This window comes from Passer domesticus, chromosome 4 (genome assembly GCF_036417665.1).
Source record: "Passer domesticus isolate bPasDom1 chromosome 4, bPasDom1.hap1, whole genome shotgun sequence".
NCBI classification, from domain to species: Eukaryota; Metazoa; Chordata; class Aves; order Passeriformes; family Passeridae; genus Passer; species Passer domesticus.
In genome coordinates, this window is record NC_087477.1 from 66,642,509 (window position 1) to 66,670,126 (window position 27,618).

General features: G+C 38.6%; 1 long non-coding RNA gene across 1 annotated transcript; it reads left to right on the forward strand.

The window, feature by feature from the left end:
- The first annotated feature begins 3,804 nt into the window (after window positions 1–3,804).
- LOC135300067 (uncharacterized) lies at window positions 3,805–26,558 on the forward strand. Its single transcript, XR_010361939.1, has 4 exons — window positions 3,805–3,937; window positions 11,747–11,829; window positions 22,678–22,744; window positions 25,747–26,558. It is a non-coding gene; the product is annotated as an uncharacterized LOC135300067 (long non-coding RNA).
- Window positions 26,559–27,618: the final 1,060 nt, after the last annotated feature.

The window sequence follows — 27,618 nt, forward strand, 5'->3', positions numbered from 1 at the left end:
TCATATTTGGTGGGATTAATTAATTAGTTGTAAAGCAAATATGCAACAAATGCATTCCATTTTGAAGTTCACTTTTAAATACTAAAATATTAAAGTGCCATTCTAAAGTCTTTTTATGAGCTAACCCTGCCATGCCCATGTTGAGGTGTATTTGTCCTTGCAGGATGGTGACAGAGCATCAGACACATAAAAGAGCAGAACAGAGCTAAGTACAGCTGAGCCTTTTCCTGAAGATGTCTGCTCAATGGTAAGAAGCTTTCTGTTTTTATATAACTGATCATGTAATTGTAAGAGTAGATGATTCTAGGGCATTGTGCATTAGTTTGTAGGGAAATGAAATTCTTTCTCTTTCAAACAGAATCTTCCAAATGTGATCACGACTAATGGGAATTTTGGAAAATTTTGCAGAGAAAGATTTTGTTGATAGATTTCACAATATATTTTTCTGTTCATGTGGAGTCCCCTAGGGCTATTTAAAAAAGACTGCATATTATAACCTCTATTATTACTATGGGTTATGTATAGAATATCTAAATCTTAGATAGTACTGAAGTATAGCATCTCCTTGAAAAATATCATTCCTTGAATAGAAGGTGTTATGGTTTTTGTACAAGAAAGCATAAATATGGCCACAGAAAATACAGAATTTTACCCTACTACAAGCAAAAACAATAGCGTCAGCAGTGCAATTTAACCCCAGTTTCTTTATCTGTCCAAAATGTGTTCTCTCCATCTAACCAGGACATCTGAAATAAAAGAAACAAAAGCAAAAAACCACCAAAATGTACAGAAAGCTGGGGATCTACCTAGAGTGCTTTGTGTTATGTGAGGTATTTTTTTGTGTTATGTTGCTTGACAGAGAGATAGATCAAAATGTTTTGCTTAAGAAACTACTCAGGAAAGATAAAATATTGGCTTGGGTAAAGAGAATCCCAGCAATGAGTGAAAAACCCCAGCTGGTGCATAGCTGTGGCAGCAATGCCTGGCGTCACAGACCTGTGAGCAGCAGCCATCGAAAGTTCGCCTCCAGCCTCACAGTCCCACCTGTCCTGCAACCAGCATTCACCTGATGCCACAGGGACGTGAGTCAGAGAGTCACTGGAAATCAGAAAAACACACTACTGCTAAAAATCAGAAAATACAACTAAATCAGGAAATAAGTTACTGCTAGCTCAGCTCTGTGAATCGTCTCGGTAAAGGATCAAACAGGCACAGGACTGGAGCTGAGCTGGGAATGAGGGGTGACTGAAGAAGCATCATCTCACTTTTGCTAATGTTGGTGTGGTATTGCACTTTGACTTCCTAAGAAAAAAACAGAGATCATCTTTTTTATTTTCAGCAGCAAAGGGTTTTCTGGGACTCCAGGAGAAGCACCAAATCAGAATCCTTTTTCTCCATTGGCAAGAACACAATGCCACCTTTGGGTATGACTGGGGGCTGGGAGGAGAGGTTATCTATAGTTTTCATACCTTTTTCTAGCTACAGTACAAGTGCTGAAAAACAAATTATGTTCAGTTTTGAGGAGGATCAGTAGGACTTCATGTGTGCAGAAATTCTGCCATGGTGCAGTCAGCTGTTCTGGGAAATCAGCACAGTCCTGGCTCCAGGGGCTCTGGCTTCTCCAGAAAGCTGACGTGGGTGTCTCCTTGCCTGTCTCCTTGGCCAGAAAAAGAAGTGGCCACATATCCCTGTAAATTGCAAGGGGCCTAGTGAAGACCACAGAAGGACTCAAAGAATTCTAAACTCGCTCTTCCTAAATAGTTGATTTAACACCACTTCTAGAACTGCAAGCAAATATGGCTGGCAACAGGACCTTACTTCTGACAGTGTCTGTTGGAGGGAGATTATATTTCACCCACTCTTATAGTTAAAACACTTCCATTTGTATTTTTATTTCCTCTCTCCTTTTCCTCCTTTTCACATTTCTCTTGCTATCTTTCAAAAATATAGAATGGTGATTTAGAAGAGTCAAATAGACTGTACAAAGTTAGGCAAACATAATCTTCTGTCACAATAGTTTTAATTATTAGCCACTGAAATATTTGTTTTCAGCAAAAAACTTTAACTTGCAAAAAAAAAAGAAGTTTTTTTTAATCACAAGCAGAAATATATCAATATTGGGTTGCTTTTAATGCTAGCTATCACTATTTTTTTAAATTTAATAGTACATTTGCATTGTTTAGTAGTATTTCCTGTAATTCTGAGGTGCTTATAAGTTTTGTTACACAGAAATGATATATTATATAGAAGTTATAGAGAGAAGAAAAATATATGTCTGTTGATTTCAAATGGGTCCTTTTTTCCTTTTGCATGCTTACAGAAGGTGCATAGTAATGGGTTGGGTTTTGTCATTACCAAACAGCTGCATTTGCGTTCATTTGGTTGCAAAGCTGTTTACTTTTCAAATTACTTTATTAATTGAAAAACTAGTAAATATTGGTAATGTCTCCTCCTACTGTAATTGCCATTTTTATCCACATTCCCCTTACATTTGTTGCATATCAAGCCTGTTCCACTACTTCAGTAGAGAGGGAACAGGATATGATAGAGAGGGAATAAGATGATAAAACAGTATTATTTAACCTCAACTATTCCTTGGATCTCAAATTCTGACAGAAATATTAATGACCTGAGACCTTGACAATGTTGTCAGATATGACTGCCTTGCTCCCATGGGGACAATCAGATCAAGAGAAGTTAGACCATGGCTCTGATTTAAACAGGCTTCATCTGACAAATCTAATCTGGATCCTATCAGTGTGACAGAACTAAAATAATACACAAGGCACTTGTTTCCTAACCATGTTCTTTATTTCATTAATCTGTAGATTGCATTTTCCACCAACCCCGAATTTGAAACATTTTCCTTTTTTTTTTTTTAAATAACAGATAGCCCTGATGCACAAGGAACACTTTTTAAAATTTATTTAGTGGAATAAATGCATCTGAAATGCTGAATAAAGTACAGACCCCATTCTGCAAGCCCTCAGTTCTTACCAGGAGTTCTGCTTGGAGGGCTTGCAGGATCAGGTTAGAGAATATATGAGGAAGATAAGAAAGAAAAAAAGAAGAGAAAAAGAGAGAGAGATTGAAAGGGATTTTGTGGAGACAGAGATATATTAAACCAGACTGTGCTTTCTATTTTCAGTAGTCTAACGAAAGTTCATCTCTGACTTCAGAAAAAGGATTCAAAAGAAAACATGCAGCCAGGATTAGTGTTTGCTAGCATGCCTCACTATTAAATTTGGTTAATGCGCTGTTTCGAAAATCAGCTCAGAGAAAACTTTCTGGAATAAAAGAACGTGCCTTGTTTCTTCCTCTCCCCCTCTCCCTTGTCCACTCCACAAATATACACGTGCATGTTCACATAACCCAACAGATTCCACAGTGGCTAGGTGGGAAAAATGTTAACCCCAAAACATTTTGGTAATTTTGTTTTTTTCTTAAATATTACTAAGCTGACTAGTAATCTGTTAAAGCTCAAAACTTCTTTGTAAAAGGAAAAAAAAGAAACAAAACAAACAGTCTTTATAAATAAATTAAAATTCTAACTAAAAAGCTAATTATAAGGATATTTGTTTTGTTTGAGGTAAGGCACATCTATTATCATAAAGATAATTAACTCAGTCTGACAGATCTAATAAAAGGACAAGTTTAGCATTGGCTTAGCCAGAAGCCCAAGGCAAGCAATTTTTATAATTACTAGTTATTGTAACTGGGCTCAGAGAAAATGGTCTGTGATATTTAAACAGTAATGTTAATTTGCATTTAGACCCATTTTTTTTTCCTCTTTCCCAGGCGAGATCTATTTAGCTGGAATGAGTAAAATAAACTTGAATAACTTAAAAAAGAGAAAAAAAAAAAGAAAAAAGAATGGCTTTCTCCTTACAGAAAAACTTGGTCTTTTTTATGCTCAGATAATTAATATCCTCACAAGGTAAGTGTTCTGGTAATCACAAAACAATTAAATGGCTTAATATAGTTTTAACACACAGAAAATGTTGGGTTTTCAGACTGAAATGATGCCTGCTGACTGCATTTGTTCAGGGCAACTGTATTTTAATGTACAGATCTGCTACAAGTGCCTCCACTGCCCATGCCCTCAATGTGCCCCTGCTGTTGAGCTGGTGAAGAAAGGGCTGGAGAGGGGGAGGAAAGCCCCTGGCTGCTGTAGGGAAGTGGTTTCCATTCACAACAAGAAAGGGAACAAAATAATATTCAGGAATCTATGCATAAGAAGCAAATTGCTCCTGCTGGCATGGTGTAGTAGCCCTTTAACTTATGCTTACCTTGACATTTTGCAACACATTCTCCGCAAGAAAAACAAATCAACATTTTAAAAGGAGAAAGTTATTTTTTAACCGCTTCTGTAATGAAGGTTTTAGAAATAAGTAATAACTAGAGTGAGAAAATCATTGGTGATATACTACAGAAAAAGCACTTTAAGTACTTGCCATTCAAGTATGAATTTCATTATGTACTACATGCAGTTGATGTCAACCTCAGTGCATTTTGCCAGGACCATATCTAGGGGGAACATTAAAGTCATATAAGCCTAAACTCCCCAATTTCCAAAGTGCTGTGGGTCTGAGATATAGGTGCTGTAAACTGCCCTAAATCTTTTGAAGACAGAGTCCTACAGCACCACATGAGTTACCCATCAAAAAGAGAGCAAAGGGAGCATGAAGTCTTTGTTCCCAAGAAGGTGGAAAAGACAAATCTGAGACACCCATGAATCAAAGGGACAGACCAATGCATGCTGGAGTACAGAAACAAACAGCCCTTGCTTGCTGCCCTGCTTGCTGCCTTCCTTCAGTCCCAGTCTGACAGCAAGAGGAGTAGCCCAGATGCACACATGGGCTTCAGAACTGAGCTTCACCTCCCCACCCATTAGTTCACATCTTTTTTCAAGGCAAAATATTTTGGCCTGATTTTGGACCCCAAGAATTTGTCTCATTATTCCTCTATTCCATATTATACCAAGGATTTTGTTTTGTCATCAGCCCTGCTGACTTTACTTGTCAGTCATCCCATCAGGTGGGATGGGTGGCTCTCAGCCCCATGCAATGCTGAGGGTGGAGGTGCTGCTCACCTGCTCTTTTGCTGCCTGCTTTTCTGAGACTGAAGGCACTACACTGTTTTTATCTACTTTGCTCTTGGAGGGTTTGATGTGCTTTTAAACAGCTTTGCCAAGGTACTTTTTTAAATAGGAGGCTAAATTTAGGATCATAAATGCCTATTTGAACTCCAAAATTAGCATACACTCTATCTTATGTTTGGCTATTGGCTGTATATTAATAATTCAGTTTTTGTCTTCAGTAAAATGCACTTCTTGACTACATACAAAAAATGAGATTCTTATCTATTTTGACTGAAGATTTTGATTATTTTTTAAAAAATATTTTTTCAGCATTCTTGTTCTTTGAGGATTTATGAATTTATTTCTTCAGAAGGTCCCCTACCCACTAAAATCCCAATGTGACTTTGCATATCTGACTAGTTCTACTAATATCAGCAAGATTTCTCACCATCTCAGAAGATATATGTGTACTTTTCTGAAGGAGAGCTCAGGGGTCTGATCTGTGACAATCAAGCAGTCTCTGGGCTACTGTCTAAACATCACCTGCAAGGATTTGGTCCTTTTCAGAGTCATGATCCATCTCCAGCTAATGTGAAAGGGGGAAGGCTCAAGGCTGAGGTTTGAGTCTACTAACTGTAAACCTAAAATGTAATCTCTGAGCTCCTAAATGCCTAGATATTGAATTTGTTTCATCAGTTCCAGAAAAACATTACCACCTCTGCTACACAGAAATAGGCAGACATAACTTTGCTTTTTTTATCTGATTATGAACCTTGAAGCCAGAAAACAGGCAGAACCTTGTTGGGGATTTTGAAATTAAGACTGGGGGAAAAAAAATCCTTTTTCTGAATTGTTGTATGCATAAAAAACCCAACAGCATGATACTTTGTGGTCCCTACCTACCCTGAGATTTGGAGATTTTTAAGTTTCTTCTCCTAGAGCTCTAGGATTTATGCCACTACTTCTGAATGCTCTCAACAGTGATACTAAGTTTTCTTGATGAACGAAACTGGTGGCAATTCTACAGCTCCCCCTTACTCCTTTAATTTTAAAAAATTGTTGAGGGCAACTCTCACTGCATTTTAAGGATTTAAAATGGGTCAGCTTTTGGCCTACATGGATTGATGGAGCCCTTTAAATAGGCTCTAGCTGTAGAATGTTATTAATCACTGTAGCAGACAAAAAATACATTGTTTCCTTGCTGAGAATAGCATGTTTTCCTTTGCTTATGAATTGATCCCTGAGAGGTTCCTCTCGGGAATATGTTCGTTCTTTCTTTCTTTGTTTCTTTCTTTCCTTCTAAGGCAAAATGGCTTTAAACTACAGATGTGCTAATCTGTAGGAAACTCCAGAACTCATTGATCCATGGGCTGCATAGGTATTAATCTACCTGGGCTGGGAAACTAGAAGAATGAACGAGTAATTAAATAGCCTTGAGGTTATTTTTCAAAAACAGCATTGTAAGCAGTGATGGGCAAACCTCAAAAGGTTTTTATACTGGATTCAGTTCAGATCAACTTCCTAAATTTCATAGACTGATCTGCTCTTTGGAAGCATACATGGGAGGGAAAAATACCTACAGGAAATATTTTAAGTTAGATAAATCAACACAGCAATAAAAAGAGAAAATATTTAGAAAATTAATTTTAGTCTTGTCCCTGAGACCCAATACACATTCCAAATACATCTAAATGTATCTATAAGAGAAAGAATGTGTGTTTGGACAGTTTTCCAAACATTCTTTAACAAAAAATGCAAAATTTATTAATAAATCTTGTTGTTTCCAAAATTACTACTTATTGTTTTGCAAAATTGGCAGCAATGTCAATACAATACTTTTTTTCATCCTCCTCACAGCTTTTACTTTTTGTTGCTTCCAGTAAATGAAAAGACCTTTGTAAACTGACACGCATGATGATACTGGCAAATCCCTCAGGATCATTTCTGTGACACCAACAAAATAGAAGTGTGGAGAGCTGTCTGAGTATAGATTTTGTACATCAGCTTCCATGATGCATAAGTCAACCCATAAACTGTATATATTCATGTATCTCCCCTCCCGCTCCCCGCCCTTTGTTCTTTGCTTATTGTATATTTTGCCAATGCAATAAAACTGGTGGATGACACAAACTTATTCTACCAGCCTTTAAGCTGAGCAAGGGCACAGTAAAACCATCCTACAATGCAGAGCTCCATTTAATTTATGTTGCCTCTACCTGAGGCTTGCCACTGTGTTAACAGCACCTATGTCTGTCTATTCCATTGCTTTTGATCATCTCAAAGGGTGGGAAGGAGCAAGAGAATGCACAAAAATTTGTCCTTTCCAGTATATCATGAAGACATAAACCCAGATTTAAAGCTGTTAGAGGCTGCCTATTATGGTACTATCAAATAATGGAGCTCCTTCCTGTGAAATGCTTCTGGATGCGACGGCATGAGCACTAACGTGACATTACTCGAGTAAATGGGTGGATAAAACAATTGCAATGATTTCTGTCAGGGTTTTAAGGGTAGCCTGCATGCACTTTGGTCATGCAGTTTCTGCTGCAGCTTGGCACTGCTCTAGCTCTAACACTAACAGATCCCTCTTAGATCTAACAGCCAGATGGTCAGCAGTTGTGAACTACTTACTGAACAGCTCTTGAAGTTACGCCAGGATATTTGTACACACATATTCTTTCTGCAAGCCAGTGCCATAAGGTCATAGGAAGAACAAGGTCAGAAGTGATGTGTCTCATGTTTTTGGGGTCATGTGTTGGCCTAACTGGCCACACACAGAGTACTCTGCTTGCTGAGCAGCAAACAGGAGGTGGAGATAATAGTTCATAACAAGTCAGCTATTAATTGAATTTTTGAGTCTTTTTATGTTTGCAAATTGTCCATGAACAGACCCTGATTTTCCGGAATGTGTTTGTTGCTCAGAGTTATTTGCTGACACAGGAAACAGAAACCACAGAAATGCTGGCTGGGGCTTACCCTGATTTCTTAAAGGCTAAGCAGAATAGCCATCAACTAGGCAGTTACCATGAGGCCTGGGGAAAGAAAAATGGAGTATAAAGTCAAAATATAGGAAGCTGAAAGATAGAGATAACCATCATAAAAGAGTTTGCAGCCTCTTGACCTCAGCAATATTACCAGCTACATGCCATAACTTGATCTTTGGCATTAAACACTCTGCTGAGTAGGTGTTTGCTGTGTTACCATCTTCCTGGATGTTTTTTTGCAGCTGTCTTAACCCTTGGGCTGCTGCCATGCTCTTCCTCCTGACACATTATTCCCAGCTCTCAAGGTAAATTTTGTCTGCAAAACCTCCTGAAAGGAACTTGAATCTCCTTGCCAGACATTTTATGAATTATTTGAAGATAAAGATACACTTGTAAGTGTATTTGTTCAAACATTTTGATCAACTTTTTTCATCCATAATATATCTTTTGCCTGCCTCTGCTGCTTTTATCTGAGAACATACATATGTGCAGTTATGTCCTGAAGCACTTACAGTCTGAAGGCAGAAGAAGATGGAAGACAATAGGGAACATGAATTCTGTACTTCCTTTTTGGCATGCCTGTGGCTCACCTTAGAACTTCAGGCCATTGCCTTGAATCTGTAACACCCCAGATGACCTCAGACACCTTTTGGGGCCAGTTTGTTAAATACCTGCAATGATGCCCTTACTTCAATGGAGGACAAAGGACAGTGCTTCTTGCTCACAGTCTCTGCCATTTAAAAACTTGCCATTGCCATAGTTACAAATTTCAAAATCACTTTAAATTTTTATTTCTCACTCCTTTTCATGTCTGAGAACACAGACTAAATTTCCACCTAGCCTTTCCTTTTTTTGTTTTCAATGTTGAACTGGAAATTGTTTCGAGTAGTTCCACTTTCAGTGCATATTCCTGGCCCAGCATAAAACTAATGAATAGCTCATTTATGAGAAGTGTAGGCAGAAGGAATGTGATTGCAGGAAAATTTCACTAGGAACTGAAACAAATGTTCATAGAGAGCATTTTCTGGTGTTCAGTCACACTGGCTAACCATTAATTGATGGGAATAAGTGTCTCTAGTCAAATGCAGTATCTAAGTAACTGAGCTGTATAATACACTTTGCTGTGTTGCACACAGCATATTCCTTCCACAGGTGAGCAGAGAGGCTGTGTGAAAAGCAGCTTCATAGGTGCAAACCAGCGTGGCCTAACAGGTGCAAGAAAGCTTTGAAATCTCCTGTCCCTCTTCTCCCATCTTTGAAAGAGAAATCCTAACATAGAAGGGAAAATGGTGTGGGAATTTCTTGTTTAGTTACCTTTTTAGAAAGGATTTAGGGGTTAAAACTGACAAAAAGAATAATACAAGTCAATGTAGTTATATTATTATACAAGATATCATCATAGAACAGGTTAATTTTGCCCTCAGAAAACGTGTCTTCCGTTGGGCCAGTCCTTAGTTTGGGTTTGCACAGCAAAAATATGATCCCACTTCCTTACTCAGTCACAGTGAATCTGCCTTGAAGCCAATTACTGCCTCCTGGTCACTTGTCACTGCTTGTCAGGAATGAGCATAGAAAGCCAGGAAGATCAAATATACTTCTATCCCCTCTAGAAAGCCTTCAGGGCTTTTCCAGTTCTCAGTGTGGCATCTGTGATTCCATCTCAGGTGGAATCTCCATTTTGCTATTTGATGATCGATACTAATTAGGACAAAGTTTTTTCCTCTTCCTTGTCTGACAATGAATCTACCATGATGAGGAAACCTGAAAAAAAAAAAAAACATTGGAGCAATGGAAATAAGTTTCTGTGTGTAGAGGAAGTGTGTGGTAGCAACTAGAGGCAGTATAGTGTAGCTGTCTGCTTTCTTTTATGATTTTCAGGGAGAGCTAGACTCATCCTTATGCCAGCTACTAATGTTCTCTGAAGACAGAGCCAATGGAGTGAGACATGCTGCTCCCGTGCCTCGAGTTATCTTATCAGCTTCTACTCTTGATCCCTGGGATGCAAGGGAATTTCTAGCATAAACCTTAAGCACTCCCACAAGCCACCAAGTCATCTTAAATGCAGAAATTATTAAGCTTCTTAATTTAGAGACTTTATTTCTTAAGCCTGAATCTCTCTCCAGAAAGTGGGTGAGAAAAGTCAAACATTTATTAGTCACTTATCTGACGAAGTTCAGCTTCGCTGTAAATAACTTTTTTCCTTTCTCATGAATGTTTGCCTACTCTCTGCTCTCTCAATTTTTGTAAAAACTTTCCTGGAACTTGAAATTTTAAGAAAAATATAATAGTGTGTGCAAATTAATAAAGTCTGGAGTTCTCATAAAATACATACCCTTCATGGATACAGGCAGGATGATCCCACAACTGATTTGCCTTGCAGAACTTCTGTACCGAACCTTGGCTCAGCAAATAGGATACTGTACATCACCTCAGCATGCTGGGCAAAACTCAATTCATGAACTACTTGGAATAGTGTCAGGAAAAACAGTATTCCTGATCTGAAACTAGTATAGATGGCATCAACATCTTATTACTGTGAACATGAAAAAAATAAATACAATAAATCTGTCACATAAATGCCACCTCTACTACCTTATGGGACACCTTCCTTGAATTCTGTGCTCACACATGTAGTACTGCATATTAAACTTCCAGCAGCAGTGTACGTGTTTTGCTGTTTAGGCCTAATGCAATATTTTCTTTGCCTTGCTCTTTCACCTTAACTTTCTCTTCTTTCTTATTTGTTGCACTTATTGTTCTTCATTTCATTCTTACCTGCTCAGATAGCCATCTAACCTAGTTTTATGATATGGATTAAAGTAAATCCTATGATGTAAGTATTCTTGCTTTTCTGTATTCTGCTCTGTCATCTGTGTTTTGCTGGGATTTTGGATACTGGGGCTGGCTTTGGTTGAGAGTGCTTCTGTGTCTCTGAGGCTTACCCCCTAAGTGACTGGGATCATGCTGTAAGCAACTTTGTTCTCTGCGTTCTTGGGTACCCATTATCTCATTCCTTCAAAAGCAGACTTAATTCTTCAACCTCTGAAGATAACTTTGTCTTTAATCATTCAGTCAGAAACTCCCACTGAGGTGAATGGGGGAGGGAGAGCCAAGGTCCCTGTATATTTTAAATCAGAAATGCCTGCTTGAAAGATTTCTGGTTTTGCAGTGTTAACTCGCTCTGGGCAAATAGGCACATAAATGGGAAAGAAGCAATCTCTTAATGTTATTGGGTTAAAAAGCCAGCTGAGATTTGTTCTGATGCAAATCCCTCTGCCAGTTCAGCAATACTGGCAATGTCTAAGAACATCAAGAAATAAAAGAAAACATGAACATCAAGGAATAGAATTATCCTTCCTTCTTTTCTACTCTGTGATGAATTAAAATTGGAGTTGAAGGAAATCAACAAAGCTTTTTGTTAGTGTCCCAGCCCTAGAAAGGTGTTGGATCATAGAGTTCAGCATTTTATCTGTGTTTTCTTTTGTTTATGAAGCCCTCAATTTACTTTCATTTAACAGCTGGTAATCAAGTATTATGCATGATGCTGACTGCTCAGTGCTATGGCTGATTTTCCTACCCTGTCTTGCCCCAAGATTTGTTTACTGATCCATGCATTCCACTGTAGGAATGCACCTGGATTTCATCTCTCATTTTCAACTTGCATAATTTTTTTCTTTTGCAGGGTAATGGCTGTCATAATTGCTATATGACGTACAGTCCTAGAGGTCTATCCCAATGTGAGAATTATATAATTTACATTTTCAGGTATGAATTTCTATTTAGATTATGTAAGCATGTGGTAGTGGGGTTTAACTATTGTTACTACAGGATTTTAAAAAAGAGAACAACTTGTAGGAGGCCATGAGTAGGTGTTCTTCATTTAAAACCAGAACTTTATGGAAACAGCCAGCCAAAACTATAGGAACCTCTGGCCAGCAACCGTGACCACACAGATAAAGAGATTTTTATTGTCAAGCCTCCAATTAATGATCAAAAAAAAAAAAAAAGATCAGGGAAATGAGAGTGATAAAATAAGAAATGAGAGTGTGTACCTACCTGAAGTGTGATATTCCTGAACACTGGGCCATACCTTTGTGCTTTTGTGGCAGTGGAAACTGCCCTTGCCATCCAAAGAGTGCCTCACAGTGTGCTGGTGCTTTTGTCAGTCTCCTGCTCGTGAAAGGAGTGTATACACAGCTACACTGCCCCAGGCAAGGCAGTTCTACCAGACAAAGTGTGCCACTGAAATACAGGATGGGTGGCAGGTACAAAAACCCTTGAATACCTTATTTCTTCTCTGCACACAACCACACATGGAAAAGAGAGGGAAACTTGGAAGTACTGTCCTCCCAGACAAACCCACAAACACTTTCTACCCAGGATTTTTTTTTTAACTTGAATAGATGAGATTAAAACAAGGAACACCTATAAAATAAGCAGCCCTAATGTAAGCAGCTAACAAATAGGCAGCACGTATTTAGTCTCTGAAGAATAATGTACAACTGGCATTCCAGGTCTCCTGAGTTTTTAATCTGAACCCTAAAGCTGAATTGCTGCAAGGCTCTGAGCAAACCACTGTGGGATAGATTTAACCAGCTCTCTGGCTGGCAGTGCTGGGTAGTTATCATCTTGGTGTGAGTGCAGGTGGCTGAGGACAGAGTCAGGCAGGCATGTCCATCTTTCATCCCAATGTGAGGGTACTCTCCTGCTTGCAGACCACAGTCCCAAAGGCTTCCAGTCTTTATAGAACTAATAAAGGACTGGTGTATCAGCTTATTGCCTGCATGCTCTTTTATTTCTATGTATATTTTTGGATGTTTTGGATTAAAATTAATCCCCAAAATTATGTGCATACTTTAAAACAGCTGCATTTCCTAGCCTGCTCCCATGTTTTCCTACTACCCATGGCTACTGAAATTATTTTATTATTGTCTTGTGGTTATTTGGCTTTGTGCTTAAAGAAGAAAGCCTGGCTTTCCATGTGAAAGCCTAGTTTCCTCACAGAGAGCTTGAGTTTTCAGTGTTTTCGTGTTACATCATCCTTGACTGAATGCTTACTCTTTCAAAACCAAGTTTACTTGAATTAATATGCATACCAGTCCCAATATTACTGTAATCAGCCTTTTTAATTTCAGAAAAAAAAAATCATTTATATTTAGAGAAATTTATTGATACTTGAACAGTTCCATTGGTGCTAGGAGAGTCCCCAACCTAAAATACATGTCTAAATACTCATATAATTTTTTGCTTAAGCAAATATTTTTTCACAGTCAGGCAAAATTTACTAACCAACATTTACTCTGATCAATATATTTTAATTGAAACTAATGGCAGATAGCTTAAACAAACAGATTTTTCACTGAACTAAGTACATTAAATCAATGCATTGCCAAAACCTGTGAGATCTTTTATAAAAGGTATTTTCATTCTTAGCTGAATTAATTTTATTGAAACTTATGCATATTAACAGTAATCAAAATACTGACATTCAGACATTGCTCATCAATACAATCAGAAAACTTGCACAAAGCCATACAAAACAAGGAGTTAATTTGCTGTAAGTGAAGAGAAACAAAGCTGAGGGTTGATTCCTTCTCTTTGCTACACATGATTTGTGTACTACTTGGGCGAAGTCCTTAAGGACTAATTTAGGCCTGGAGTTTCCCAGCTGACACCAGCACAGTAAGGCAGGCTCCTCTCTGCTCAGCCGTGCTCCACGTGCAATCACCCAGTGGAGGTGACTCAGTACATCGATTGTTCTGGGAGTGTACAGCCAACATGGCCCTTTCAAGTTTGGTGAAATCTGTCATTGGTGGCTGATATTGCAAAATTTATCAACTCAAGAGAGAATTAGGCACCTCAATACCCATGGAGATCAGCACACCTCTTATCTATCCATAGATATACAGAACAAGGACAGCAGCACTTCTCCAAAGTGTGTCCTCTTTGACTCTAAGCTTTTGGGCTGGGGACCATCTCTGACCTTCTGCTGAGGCAACACATCCCAACAGGGTCTCAGACACAGTTATTATGAAAGCAAGCTGATTGATCTAAATATAGAATTGGAGGAATTGGCGACTTAAGTGAGAAACTGATAACATTTACCCATCAGCTGGATTCCTATTTTCAGCAGGAGATACACAACAGCATAGACACTACTGTGCGTAGGAGCGATGACACAAGAACAACTGGGTGGGATGGAGGCTGGCACACGGTCATCTGGTTTGGTATTCAGTTACAATTACAGCATAATTGGTCTACTAATTGCATGCCCAAGTTTAGTCGATGAATTTGTATTTGTAATTACAGCTTATTGAAATGCACTGTGTTTTCAATGCTTGCCTCTGTTTCCATGTGAGAGTGAAATTTTCTTCTTCCACTCCCTTGTGTTGATTGCACATGCAGAAACGTAAAAGATGACCATAACCCACGCAGGCAAGTATGTCAGACCCTTGCAAAAATAGCAGCCAGACTGTAACCATCAGTTCTGCAATCACATCTGTGGGAGTTCCTGGCCTCAGGTGCAGCTTTGTTGGTTTCAGAGCCAACACTGCAGTGTCAAGGGCCACCCCTGCTTACAGAATCATGCTGGGGGATGCAGAGCTCCTGCTACTCAAGCTATCACCTGTTGAAAATGGCCTTTCTAAAAGCAGTCTCCATCTTCTGCACAGATATTTTTCAGTTCCAGACCCAGAAAATTTTGCGACAGCCCCAACAACAAACTCTTCCCTGATCTTTTTCATGTGAAGTGAGTAAGTGGAAACCACTAAAGCAATGTCATTTCTTAAGCAGAAGCACTGTCTTTCTTGCAATCTACAGGGAAAATACTTCATTGTCTTCCATTTAGTTTCTCTGTATCCAACTGAGAAGCATAAGCTAAGTACTGAGGAGAGGACTTATCCTTTAAGAAGAATCTTGGATGATGCTTGCAACAATGTAAAGCTTTGTTTTACATTACCTTCATAAAACCCCCACATTCTTTGAAGCTCTGAAGTGGTTGCCAGGAATTTCTGTCCCATGAGAAGGTAAGGTGGCAGCCACATGACATATGTGCAGGATTTTATGCATTCTACAAGAGGTTAGAGAGTCTGTCTCACTTTCAGAAAGATGCCACTGTATTTATAAGATGGTCTGTACCAGGGGAGAGTCAACTGAAACTTGCAGCCTGTACATTCTGTAACAGTTTTCTTTAATTAAAATTAGACATGTTCTTAAGCAGAACTCCCCATCAAAACATACTTGTCAAACTTTGGGAAAAACAGATAACAGAGTAATACTTTTTTCTTTTTCTTTCTCTCTCTCTTTTTTTTCTTTTGGTCTAGCTTCCTTTAAAATAAAAGAATTGATTGCACAAAAACTCGGTGCTGACAACTGGGGAGCTATAGACTCAAAGTTCCTTGAAAACTAAGTAGATGGACCATACTATTTCATTTTCTATGTATCTATTCCCCATGATTTATGATTCCCACAGACCAAGATCTGAAAACTCAGGCCAAAATGCTGAAATGAAGAGCAGAGGAAGTAAACAACATTGACATCTCAGAGTAAAACCCTTTCAAGCTCAGTTATTCCTATTGTTAAGGAAGCTACTGATGTAAGGGAAACTTTTGGAATGAAGGGACAAATAAAAAAGTACCTTTTAGGAGGAGCATGAAGCTGTTGATTTTTTCAAGAAATATATTCGATATCTTATCTCTGCTCTTGCTTGGTTCAGCAGAGATCTGGAAAGTTATTAACTGGAGAAAGAAAACAAACAAAAAAAAGCCACAAAAAAACCCCACCCCAAAGCCACACCCTAAAGGTAAACAAAAAAATCTTGAACCAAATGCAAATTTCCACAGATTTCATAGGACATCACAATTGACAATTTTCATCTGAATGTGGTTTGTTCCTTCTCTGCATATCTTTGCTCAACAGTTTCAAATGTGAGGAAAAAAAATTGTCTCATTTAAGTACTGTGTAATAGATGAAAGTATCTGAACGAGGGGGCAGGGTTTGTTTTGTCATCTAACCTTGTTTTACTGTGTAGGTTCTTACAACTTTGGAGTCCTAATTATTTAGCCAGACCATAGACCATATCCTTTAAATAAGTAGCAATATCCATTTAACAAGTTCCTTCACAACTTAACAGTCAAGTGCCATTACCTATTTAACAAGTAAGTTAATTGAGATGTTGCATCCAGCACAATCCCCTTGTAAATTCAATTAATCCCTCACAACCCGCTCAGACTTGCTGCACTTCAAATACTTGCACAGAGATTTAGAAAAGGTAGTATATTTAGTGAGGAGATGAAAGGGAGGGAGAGATGACTAGTCTCTTGCTTTGACTAGCGTTTGTAAAATGGTCATTATACTTTACAGTTTTATGCTTTGCATTGTGTAGGATACACTGTCAGCCTGAGCATCCGAGTATCTCATTCAGTTTTCAAACATGCAGTTTGCAACTGTGTCAGTTGTAGTTAATTACAGTGATATCACGTGGATGGATATATGTACAAAACTTTGAGAAAAAAAATTATAAGTTCAGACTTTGCTAATTATTACTAATAGATTAGGAGTGCTTTGGTTGATCTGATTTTGTGGGGTTTTGTGGTATCTCTTATTTTTAAGGCAGATATAAACTCTCTACCCCACGTATAATGTATTCTGTCTTGTTGGTTAGTCCTAAACAAGGGTTGAAAAGAGAGAAGTCTTGCTAGCACAGAGAATCAGCACTTTTTAATTACCCTATTTTGTGGTACAAGGTTGGGGGTGTGGGGTGATCTCCAGCAGGAAGTCAGCACTATTTGAGTGAGTACCAGCATATTTTTGCATTTGTTTGCTTCAGCCTTCTATTCTCTTTCAAATGGATCAAGTTCCCTTTCTTTGGATCTTTAGCTTTGTCCATTAGTACATCCCCAAAGAGCATTTTGTCAAACAAAGCAAAACACCTTGAAGACAAGCCTAAGTTTTTTGAGAGTTATAGCCCATACTTTGTTTACGTATAGTGATTATTTATTGAGTTAGCACTCCCAAAAGGCAGATCTGGATACCAGAAAAATGCATTAGATAATTGCTAGTCAGTTCGCTCTCCTGGTATTTTGTGGTATTTTATGCTGTCTTAATGGCATCACCTGAAATTCTTTGGGCACAAAAATATTTTAAACTGTGGGCTGTGATAAATTTTCAGGAAGTGCTTTTCAAATTTCCATAGGAAGAAGCTCTGTTGAAAATTTTCTTATGTCCAGGTTGTTGTTTTGCATAACATACTAAGAAATGGCTATACAAATCTTAGAGCCATAAGAAAGATTGGGCAAAGAGATTTTGAATATTGTAAACCTGACTTCTACAATGAACAAGTGTTTGCATTTAATATTTCTTTAGTGCATTTTGAAAATTAGAAAATAGTTTGCCATGTGATGCCTAGAAATATTTTCTTACGTTATGTTCTCAATCGAGGTTTGCTAAGAATCACTTTTCTTTTCAAATATCACTTTCTTTAGAAACCTAAGAAGGACTCCTGGATTTAGAATATGTTGACAAGAATAAAACAGTATTGAAAATCTTAAATGTCCAATAACACCTGACTCACTTCCACTCTAAGCAGATAAATATCAACTATGAAAATGTCAACAGCTACAACTTCAAGAAATAAAATACTGTGTAATTTTCATCTGTCTATTACAGACCGCGTTGTCAGCACCTGAGGGAATCAAGAAAGCTTTGAGTATTTTGAGATCTGATGGCCAAGGAAGGCTAGCTCATCTTCTGAGATAGTTTTAGTAAGAACAATGCTGGAAGAGTACAATAGATTATTTAGACACCAAACTGATGCTATCAATGATTTTTCATTACTCTTTGCTCTACACGCCTCTTTTGGAACCAGTGCTGACCACAGAGCTTAGTATAATTGAGAGGCTGAGCTCCATTTCCATTTGATAATGATAATATTCACATACAATAGGAAGAGATAATAATACAAAATCTATATTACTCTCAAAACCATCTTTTGCTGTCTAAATCCATTGTACTCTTTGAGAGCAAGTTAGCTAATTATTAAAACAATATCTAAAAATAATCAACTTCCACAAAAATTGGCAGGCCAAATTCAGTTCCCATTCATCCCCAGACAGCACCAGTGCATTGTAGTTTATGAGGGAGGATTATAGAAAACAGTGTCAAATTATTACTTTTCAATAGTGGGTAATTCATGTGTGGGCTGTAGGAAATAGCCTAATGGCTTTACTTGCAGACAGCCATTGCACTCTTTACCCACTCTTTATCTTGTTCTTTACTTGCCAGAGTAAAGCACAGCATGTGCTGTAGGAGGACCTGGGTATCCTTGCAAGACCTCTTTCATCTCTCATTGCAGATAGGATCTGGCAAAGAAGGAGTACCACATTATTTTAACACAAAGACAACTGTCACATTATTTCCCCAGTGGCCAATCACCCTGCAGGGGACAACTTCATCTATATTGTACCTGCTTAACATACTTCATTAACTCTGTCAATTACCAGCTACCTCAGCACCTTTTCTGTTGGCATTACACAATTTATTCTTTCCATGTCCCAAACAGTACCACAGCTCCTACAGCTTCATAATCCAAGTAAAGAGATATTAATCTTAGAAATGTGTATTAGAACAATTAAAATAGATTTTCAAGATGGTTTATGGCTTGTTTTTTGATGGTGTTCAGCACCTACTACTATTTTTGAATTTTAAATATGAGAGAGTTCCCTCTAAAAAGCAGATGCATCTTTTAGAGGGGACTATATTTTTCTCTGACAGAGACTTTTCATAGAAGTTCTCACCGTCAAGTATAGCAGCAAACTTTTCTAGTTTAACATACTCTTTCAAGATAAACTTTAAAGGCAAATAAATTGAGACTTGACTTTAGTCACTTCATTGAGGCTTGCTAGGCTAGGAGCTAAGGAGCATATTTACCCTGGGCTCTTCCTGCATGCACTGGAGACAGGTTTGCCATTCTGAACAGAAATTCAGCCCACCTAAGCCAAACTATGCTCAGTGACTTGTGTGAGACTCTGCTCCTCACCGCAAGCCTTAGTTAAGTGATTTTGCATTGAATGTGTCACTTAGAATATCCCTGTGAGAAGCAGGACTTTTGGTTCAAAAGTCAAATAGAGACAGTTCAAGAGGCTGGAGTTTCAGGTGGCTGCAATGGCCAGCAGAAAGGTGGGGCTGGATGAAGAGCTAAAATCTGGGGATGGGAGTAAGGTGACATTGAGTCTCTAAACACAGGAATAGGTATGGAATGGGAAGAAGGGGCCCTGAGAATTCCAGGGCAGCAAAGCTGCAGGAGGCTCCACAGACAGAAGGCGTAAAACTAGACAGGGCATTTGTTTGAGCTAGCAGTGTATGTAATTGTCTGCTTGAATATTATGCTTTGCTTATGCTAATCAGCTTCAGTGCATGAGCCCAGATCACCAGAGAAAGGAGCTTGAGGGAGCAGTGTTGGGTACAAAAGGGTGACACAAATGTGCAATTCCACAATTCCCACCACTGCTGTGGGGCAAGAACAGAAATACAGGACTGCTCCCCACTTCCCTCCCTCACCCTGTTCTTTTTCTCTCTCTTTTTTTTCTCCTCTATCTGGAGTATGACAGGTTTCTTCAAAGGACACTTTTGAAACTAAAAAAACCTGTATTTTCACAGAAAAAAAATCAAACAGTAAATGACCTAATGCCTGCTACAAAGACATCTGATTAAAGCAAATTCAACATACAGTTTAGAACAGACTAGCATCAAATGTTCTGAAAGGGAACAGATGAACCAAGAAAATTGAAAGTCAATGGAAATCCTAAATGTCTCCTGATTACATGGAGTTTTCCCAGTCATTTTTCAAAAGGAGCAAGGGACAACTGATCGCTCAGCTCCTGCTCTAATTAGGTTGAAAGGCAAATCCTTCAGAAAAGGGAAGTATGGCTTGAGGTTACCCATTGCAATTGTGGAGTCTGTTGTGAAGTTGACAGTTTCTGCATGATTCAGCTTTCCAAATGAGTATTTCTTCCAACTGAATATTTTTTGCTGCTTCTCCTTTTCTCTTCATGTTTTCTTTTTTTTTTCTACCTGAATCAGTATGCTTCCTCCAGAGGTAGCTGCTGCATACTTCTGCAGGTATTGATCAGGGCAGTGTCTCTGATCGTCTGGAGAGAAAGTGACATTACTTGTCATCTTTTCCCATGCTACAGAATTGTAAAATACTAGGTTTCAGTACACCAATTAGCTTCAAAATACTATAATTGCATATTAAGAAGTAGCAGATACCTATTGCCATATGCTACATTTACACCTTCGGTACCCTTCAAGACACCTCTGGGGGCATTATAGCATCACAAGTACAGTTAGAATGTGTGTATAGCCTAAATATGTAAGGAAGAAGGGTCTTCATAGTGAGGATTGTATCTGCAACTAATGAACTCTTTTTTATTAACACTTCCTTACTTAATACTGCTGTCTGGGCTAAGATTCCTTTTAATATAGGTAGGAAAACCAGTCAAAGTGAATTCTTTGCAGTAAAAATAAAACCTTGTGATTCTCTGATGTGCCCATAACTTGAATTTTCAAATTAATGCAGCAAGGGTTTAGGGAGTTGCAATACACCAAACTACTTCCACTTCTGTAAAAGCTGTTTGTTCACAGCCAGGTGTAGTACCTTTTTTTTTCTTTTCTTTTTTTTCCTCCCCTTAAATAAAAATGAACGCTGTGCAAACACCAGCTGACTCCTTTTTAATCTGTCAGCACATTCTTTACATCTGTGCATAAACATTATTATCACAAACTCAGAGTGTTACTGCAAAAATTATCAGAGTCCTCAAAATGTACTCTCTGCAGTCTCCATTGGAATACAACTTTAATGCATTAATGTGAGAACAAGCAAGCTCTAGGAGAAAAAAAAGAAAGGCTTTTCATTTTCACAGAAGGTTAGCCAGGGTTTCCTTCACTAACATGTGTACGCACAGGGTAAATATTTTGTACTTAGTACAGTATTTTCTTCTGACATATGATTGGCCTCAATAATGTTTCCTATTGTGTTCACTTAAAATATTAACCATTGATGAAAAGACATGGTCTGAGGGAGAATGATACAAGACATGGCATGTTTTCAGAGATTTTTAAAGATTACCTTCTAGAATGGAACCTCTAGCTAGGTATTAGTGTGTCTGTATGTAAGAAAAAAACATGGTCATATTTTTCATGTTTATAGGGATGACCTTTTATGTTATAGTACAATGCTTTGAAGCACAGTTATTTTAATTGCTTTATATGCCTATTGAGACCATTCTGCATGTCACTTTGTTATATATAGCACCAAGTCACACATGTTTGGTCAATGAATCTTTTGCTGCCTTGATATTTATGTTAAACTCTGGGCAGGAGCTGTGGAAACGCATTCTGGGTTTTGCCGTTGGTGGTTTTTGTTGTTTAGGTTTTTTACTGTCACTCCAGCTATATACCTAATGAGGTGACAGGAAGAATTAAAAATGACAGATTGTTTTGGCTGCAGTGGGGCTGTCTGAGCTGCATTTTCCTGTAACACAGCTCAATAAACCCAGCTTGTGGAAAACCCTCTGCATGTGATTCATTGCTGCAGCAGGGGTCTGGGTGGAGGTTTAAGGAAGAGCAGTGGCTGGGCTGGGCCACATGGGTGGGGAGCTGGCTCCCCATGGCACCGACAGGTCTGGGGACACACAGGGCAGCTCCAGCCACCAAGTGCTGCTCCCAAAAACAGCTAATTAGAACTTGTGAGGGTTGGCTATGGCACACTTATGTCCCTCCAAACACTCTGTAACACTATAGCTGTCAGTCCATTAATGCTTCCCAAGTGTGGCAGCACCTTCTGCAGAGGTCCCTCTGAGCTGGGAGCGCTGGGAAGGCAGTGGTGGAAAAGAGCCATTGTGGGGATCGGGGCAGCCCTGTGTCTGTGCCACTAAACACCTCAGCATCCACGTGCCATTCGGCTGCTGGAGGAAGAATAAAGGGTATCAGAAGAGATTCCTAGGACTGAATGGTTAACCACAGGTGTTAGACTGATAGCTGGTGTAATTAAGAAGAAAGATCTGTCATTTCACAGACTGTGCAGAATAAATTCCAGATATCCACGCATAATCTTTCAAAGTGCCTCTATCTCCAGAGCCAGGAAGGGTGACCACAGAATACCCTGAACCCAATTATGTACTTTCTGATTATCATATTTTTATTTCTCAAGACACAGGGCTAATAAGAAAGATCAAAAAATGTTTGAACCAGAGTAATTTCAAATGTCAAGAACTAGTTATTCTTACAACAAGCTCCCAGGTCTTGGCAATGTAAGCCGTTCTCTGTTTGGTTTGATTCCTCTTGGGGAGTGGAAATGAGGGACTAGGAGATTTAAAGTGACTTTGTACTGTGGAATCAACATATGCTTTCAAGACCTGCATTTGGTTTTGAGGTGGTTTGTTTCTTCTTATTTTATTTTATTTTGGTTTTGGAGTTGGGGATAGCGGCATGATGTTGATTTGATTATTTTCTTTCTTTCTTTCTGTCTCTCTGTGTCTCTCTCTATTTTTTTTTTTTTTTTTTTTTTTTTTTTTTTTTTTTTTTTTTTTTTTTTTTTTTAATATCATTTCCCAGAGAGAAAACTGCAGAGGAATTTCAGGGAGTTTCTGTTCAGTTCTTTGGATCAGAATAACCCAATCAGGTAGGAGTCAGCAAGAAGAATGAATCCAAAATAAAAAAAATCCACATTAGAAATTTACTTTAGAAGGAAAAGGAATGTTGCCAATAAAATGGGCAATAAAAGGGGAAGGGCAAAGAGGTGGATTCCTCTGCAGTGGAAAATAAAACAAATTTCTGCTTTCCAAATGATTATTTGAAAAAGGATTCAGAAGGTACCTGACTTTATCCTTCTCACAGTTCCTCATATTCAAGGAACAGTGAACATGAGGATGTTAAGGAAAACTGTGGTTCCCCATGGATGATGTTCTGCACGTATAATTTCCTACAGGGGAGAAAACAGCTTCAGCCTGTAGGTCTCTGGTTTTTGGCAACAAGACATAAAGGCAGCTGTTGTGGCCTGCTTTCTTGAGATGCTGAGCAGCCGTAAATTCAGGTGAAGTTGGGGGAGCGGTACCTACCAACCCTAGGTTTGCAGAGACAGAGCTGGCTTGGTTCTTCATTCTCCAACTGGCTCACCAAGAGAACTGCCACAGAGGTGCCAAGTGTTCCACCCTCCCAGCCAGGGCTAAAGTGCTGTCTGTATCAGACAGAGGATGAGGATAATTAGCAGTAACAGCTCTATAATGAGAATGGCAGCTTTGCTCCAATCAGGGCATGGGTGAAAAAGAGTAAGAGAGAAAAATTTAATTTGACGCTTGTCCCTAGGCTGGCAATTGAATTCAATAGTTATTTGGGTCTCAGACAAACTAGCCAATTCTGGAAAGTAAATCCGAAGATGGAAAAATACTGCAAGTAATCATGCAAAATAGAATTCTGAGGGTATCTTCAAGAGAACAAAACAAAACTGTTTTCACTGAGATCAATCATGTTAGTTTCTCTCCTTTTTTTTTGTCCTAATTATCAGTGCCAAGCAGGAATCACAGATTAGACACTATTGAAGCTATTTTTAAGTTTAGCTTATTGAAACCTGTTCTTTTCAATGAATCTGCTTGGAACAAACTCAGCTTTTAGATTCTCTGCTATACTGTGAGCAGTATCCTGAAAGGAAAGGAGCAGATGCGGATAATTCCTCCCAAGACCAAGATCATTGCAAGGAGTTCAGAGACTCACACGCATGCATTAAATTAGGAATTTGAAGGTGGGGTAGAGGGGATCTCTTTCTTGATTATGCAAAAAATTTGCTGCTCGGGTTTTTTTCCCCACAACTCTTTGGATTTGGGAGTCCTTTTCTCATTGTGAGGGGATGACAGGCTAAAGACTCCTTTTGCTCTAATGTCATTTAAATCTGGGTATGGTTTTAGGAAATTACATGCCTGGGCATTTAGATTAAAGTTTCATCCAGAAAATGCTGTATCAGGGTGAGGAGGGATTTTGGACCATGCCTCCTGGCAAGGTGGCAACTCAGGTAAAATTTCTTATGACAGCTGGCCATGGTCTGTCTGTCAGGCAGTTTGTGTGGGAGGGAGAAGTAGAAGGACTGGGAAAAGAGGAACACATATTTTGAAGGTTATTTGTTTTAATATCAATTTAATCTACTCTAGGTTTACCTAGAGTAGATTAAATTAACATTAAAACAAAGAAGAGCTGGGGAAAGAAAAGGTAAACTAGATCTGATTCAAAATATAAATGAAGCATCCCAAATTGCAAAGTGATACAAAATAGGATATAAGGAAGGCAGATGGAAAAAAAATCTGAAATGTCAGACATGTTATAGGCTTCTATGCCGTTCAATGTGTGTAAATGTATTTAATCTCTTCACGGACATAAAATTCCCACATTTTGCAAAAATACACTTTAAAGAAGCTATGGTACACTAAATGCTGACCTTCATTTGTGGCTGTGCTCTGAGAATAATTCCTTGTCTCTGTTAGTTGTTATGACAGACAAATAAAAGTGGATCTGTGGAGTGAACCAGTGTGCATTAAAGACCCATTGACAGCATTGTACACATTTCAGTCAGATCTGTCCAGAAAAGTTGTAGTCCAGCCCTGTGGGCTGAATGGCCTTTCCCAGTTGGAGTGCACAGTGTGTTCTTCCAGGGTATATCTCCTTCTTTAACTTCTTATGAATAAAGCTGGCTTGAGTGATCCAGATCCACTGAATGTTGTAAACAAGTGAGGCACAGTAAATGGGAATGGCAAGACTCACATGAGTCACATGAGCCAATGTAGACTTTCTACAAGTTAAATAAACACCTGTATCCTTTCCAGGGTACAGCTGGTATAGTTGTCAGTAAACCTCAAATTCTATGGTTTTGTACAAAGCTACTTCCTGTCACATCTTGACACTTATTCAAGATCTACATTATGCTTGTGTAGCATGGGTTCCAAAAGGTTAGTGTATTATTAATGAGATAGTGGAAATGCTCTAGAATCAGCTTTCATCTAAATGAAGGTGATGATGTTTATCTGTACCCTTTGAATTCATTGTTGTCTTGAGTGCACAGTGTTTTCTGCTGGTATCTGTATTATTCATTTGCTGACTAATCTCTTCACCTGATCAGTATTGATTGTAACTCTCAATCTATAACCTTTAGGCACAGTGACATTATGGTTAAATACAACACAAATGCAGAAATAATTAACAATGTCTGATACTGGCATTTCCTTTCTGGCAAATAGTTTCAGCAAAAATTATATTCGACAACCAGAAGCAGTATTTTTAGAGAAAAGCATAAATGGAAGATGAATATACAATTTTTAGTTCCTTAATATAGATTACTTAAGAAGAAATAGTAAGTTACCTTGTGGAAATCAACAGCTTCTTCAATTGGATTGCTTCTGTCACTGCATGGACACAGTCTTGTTTGATGTCCTCCTACCATTTGTCTTGCATGGAGTCTTTTATCTAAATCCAAAGCAATGCAGTCGTCACTGCTGCAATTCAATAATGGCTCCACAGGAGCTGTCATCCCCAGTTTGCTATTCATCTTATAAAGCCTTTGAGTTTTCAAAGTGTCCACTAAAGTTAGTATTTCAATGCTGTGGACAGATCACTTAAGGTTCTTTTGTATTTTCAAAACAGGTTTAAAGTGAGGATGGACAGATATTGAAATGCCCAACTTATTGTACCTAGGTGCCAAAGGAGATGATGGAAATGTCAAAAGGTAATTGGACAATTACACCCACCTCCCAGCTGAAAATGTGTGACTTTGTGAGCTTGAATGACAAGCTTTGACTCAATACTGGCATTGCCTGTGGGGAATGAGCCCCTTGGAACAAAGAGGAAAAAAGACCAAGATGGAAAAAAAATTTTGAATTAGCCACTAGCAGCCCCAGGAAGTGAAAAATTATTATGTGATAACAACGTGAGGTATAAGGCAAGAGAGAACTTATTTCATTTCTACTCAAGTATAAGATGCCCTTTATTCCATTTGATATAGACTTAGAAAGCAGGGGTCATTTTGGACTTGAAATTTAGTGTCTGAAGGAACTCACATTTATCATTATTCAAGACCCTGGATGTAGGCAGCTGGATTAAGAGGACTCTTCTGTGGTTAGGAGAGAATTTGGGGAATTTCTTGCAGGTGCCATTTTACCCAGACCAGTCTGTATTTTAGCTGCTAGCCTTTTTGCTTGTTTGTTTGTTTGTTTGTTTGTTTTCAGCAAAAGCATAACCATCTTTGGGCAGTAATCTGAAATAATTTAGTACAGAAAAAGAGATTGAGTGTATTTTTTGAGAGTGAGAGTCAGCATGGGTAAGAAATCAGTATTCTCACCTGGGCTCAAGTTTAGCTAGAATGCTAAATTTATATATAGTCTTTTCTTACCAGAAATACCAGCTTACTCAGTTTACTGTACAGAGATTGGAGTTTTACCTGAAGAAAATAGTCTCTGTGGGAATAACTCACATTGAAAGTATTGAAGGAAAAAAAGCTTCCACTGTCAGAACCAATGCTACTTCCATAGGCACCAATTCTATTGGTATTTAAAAGCAAAGAAAAATATCTCACTTAAGATTTCCTAAATGCAACCCTATGAATTTGTGAGATTGCCTTCATTTCAGGGTGTATGGCACAACTACAGTATGTTGTCTCCTGTTGCCCTTCTGGGGACAAGTAACATAAATTTCTTACTGTTTGGTTTCCCTGAATACTGCTCCATTCAGTGGTCTGCAAGAGCATTGGAAAATGGCCACACAGAAGAGTTTGCCTTGTCCCTACCCTCAGGGGCAGGAGAGGTGCAGATGAATGATTTGGAGGCAGTGTCTGAGCCACTGACCAGTTCTGACCTTGACAGTCCTAGTGCTGCCAGGGAAATCTGCAGGCTTGTGCCAGAGTCCTGTATTGATCTGCAGAGGTCCTGGGAGGCTCTGTAGATGCAGCTCAGAGTGGGGAGGATTTCTTAACACAATCGAAATACAGCCTTGCTCTGCCTCTGTCTTTTGCTGTCTCCCTTCCCTGAGCTAAATCGTACCAATTTCCCTGCCCTGAGCTCATCGCAGTGGCAGAGCCATGACTCACCTGGTGGTTTCTGAGACAGCCAGGCATTCCCCTCTAAATCTCTTCATCCCCTTCAGCCTATTTTTAAATGCTTGGCTGCTATTCTTAAGTGCTGGTATTGAACAAAATGTAAATATAGTGCAACCTCTGGTTTTAACCTTGGCCTCGATCCACTTTTATTCTAGTTAAATGTAATAAACAACAAAGGTAACATAAAGATGTATATTATTTTTTTGTAAAAATATGTTTATAATTCTTTAAAATACATGAGTCAGCTAAGCATTTAAAAGTAAAATATAGATATAAAATTATTCAGACAGGGTGATATAATATAGAATTTAAATTGAGCATATTTTAGCAGCACTGGGAAACCTTACCCCAGAGCTAATAATGTAATAGATCTATCTCACCAACATCTTGGAACTTGCAACACAGTTTTATCCACAAAGGAGAGT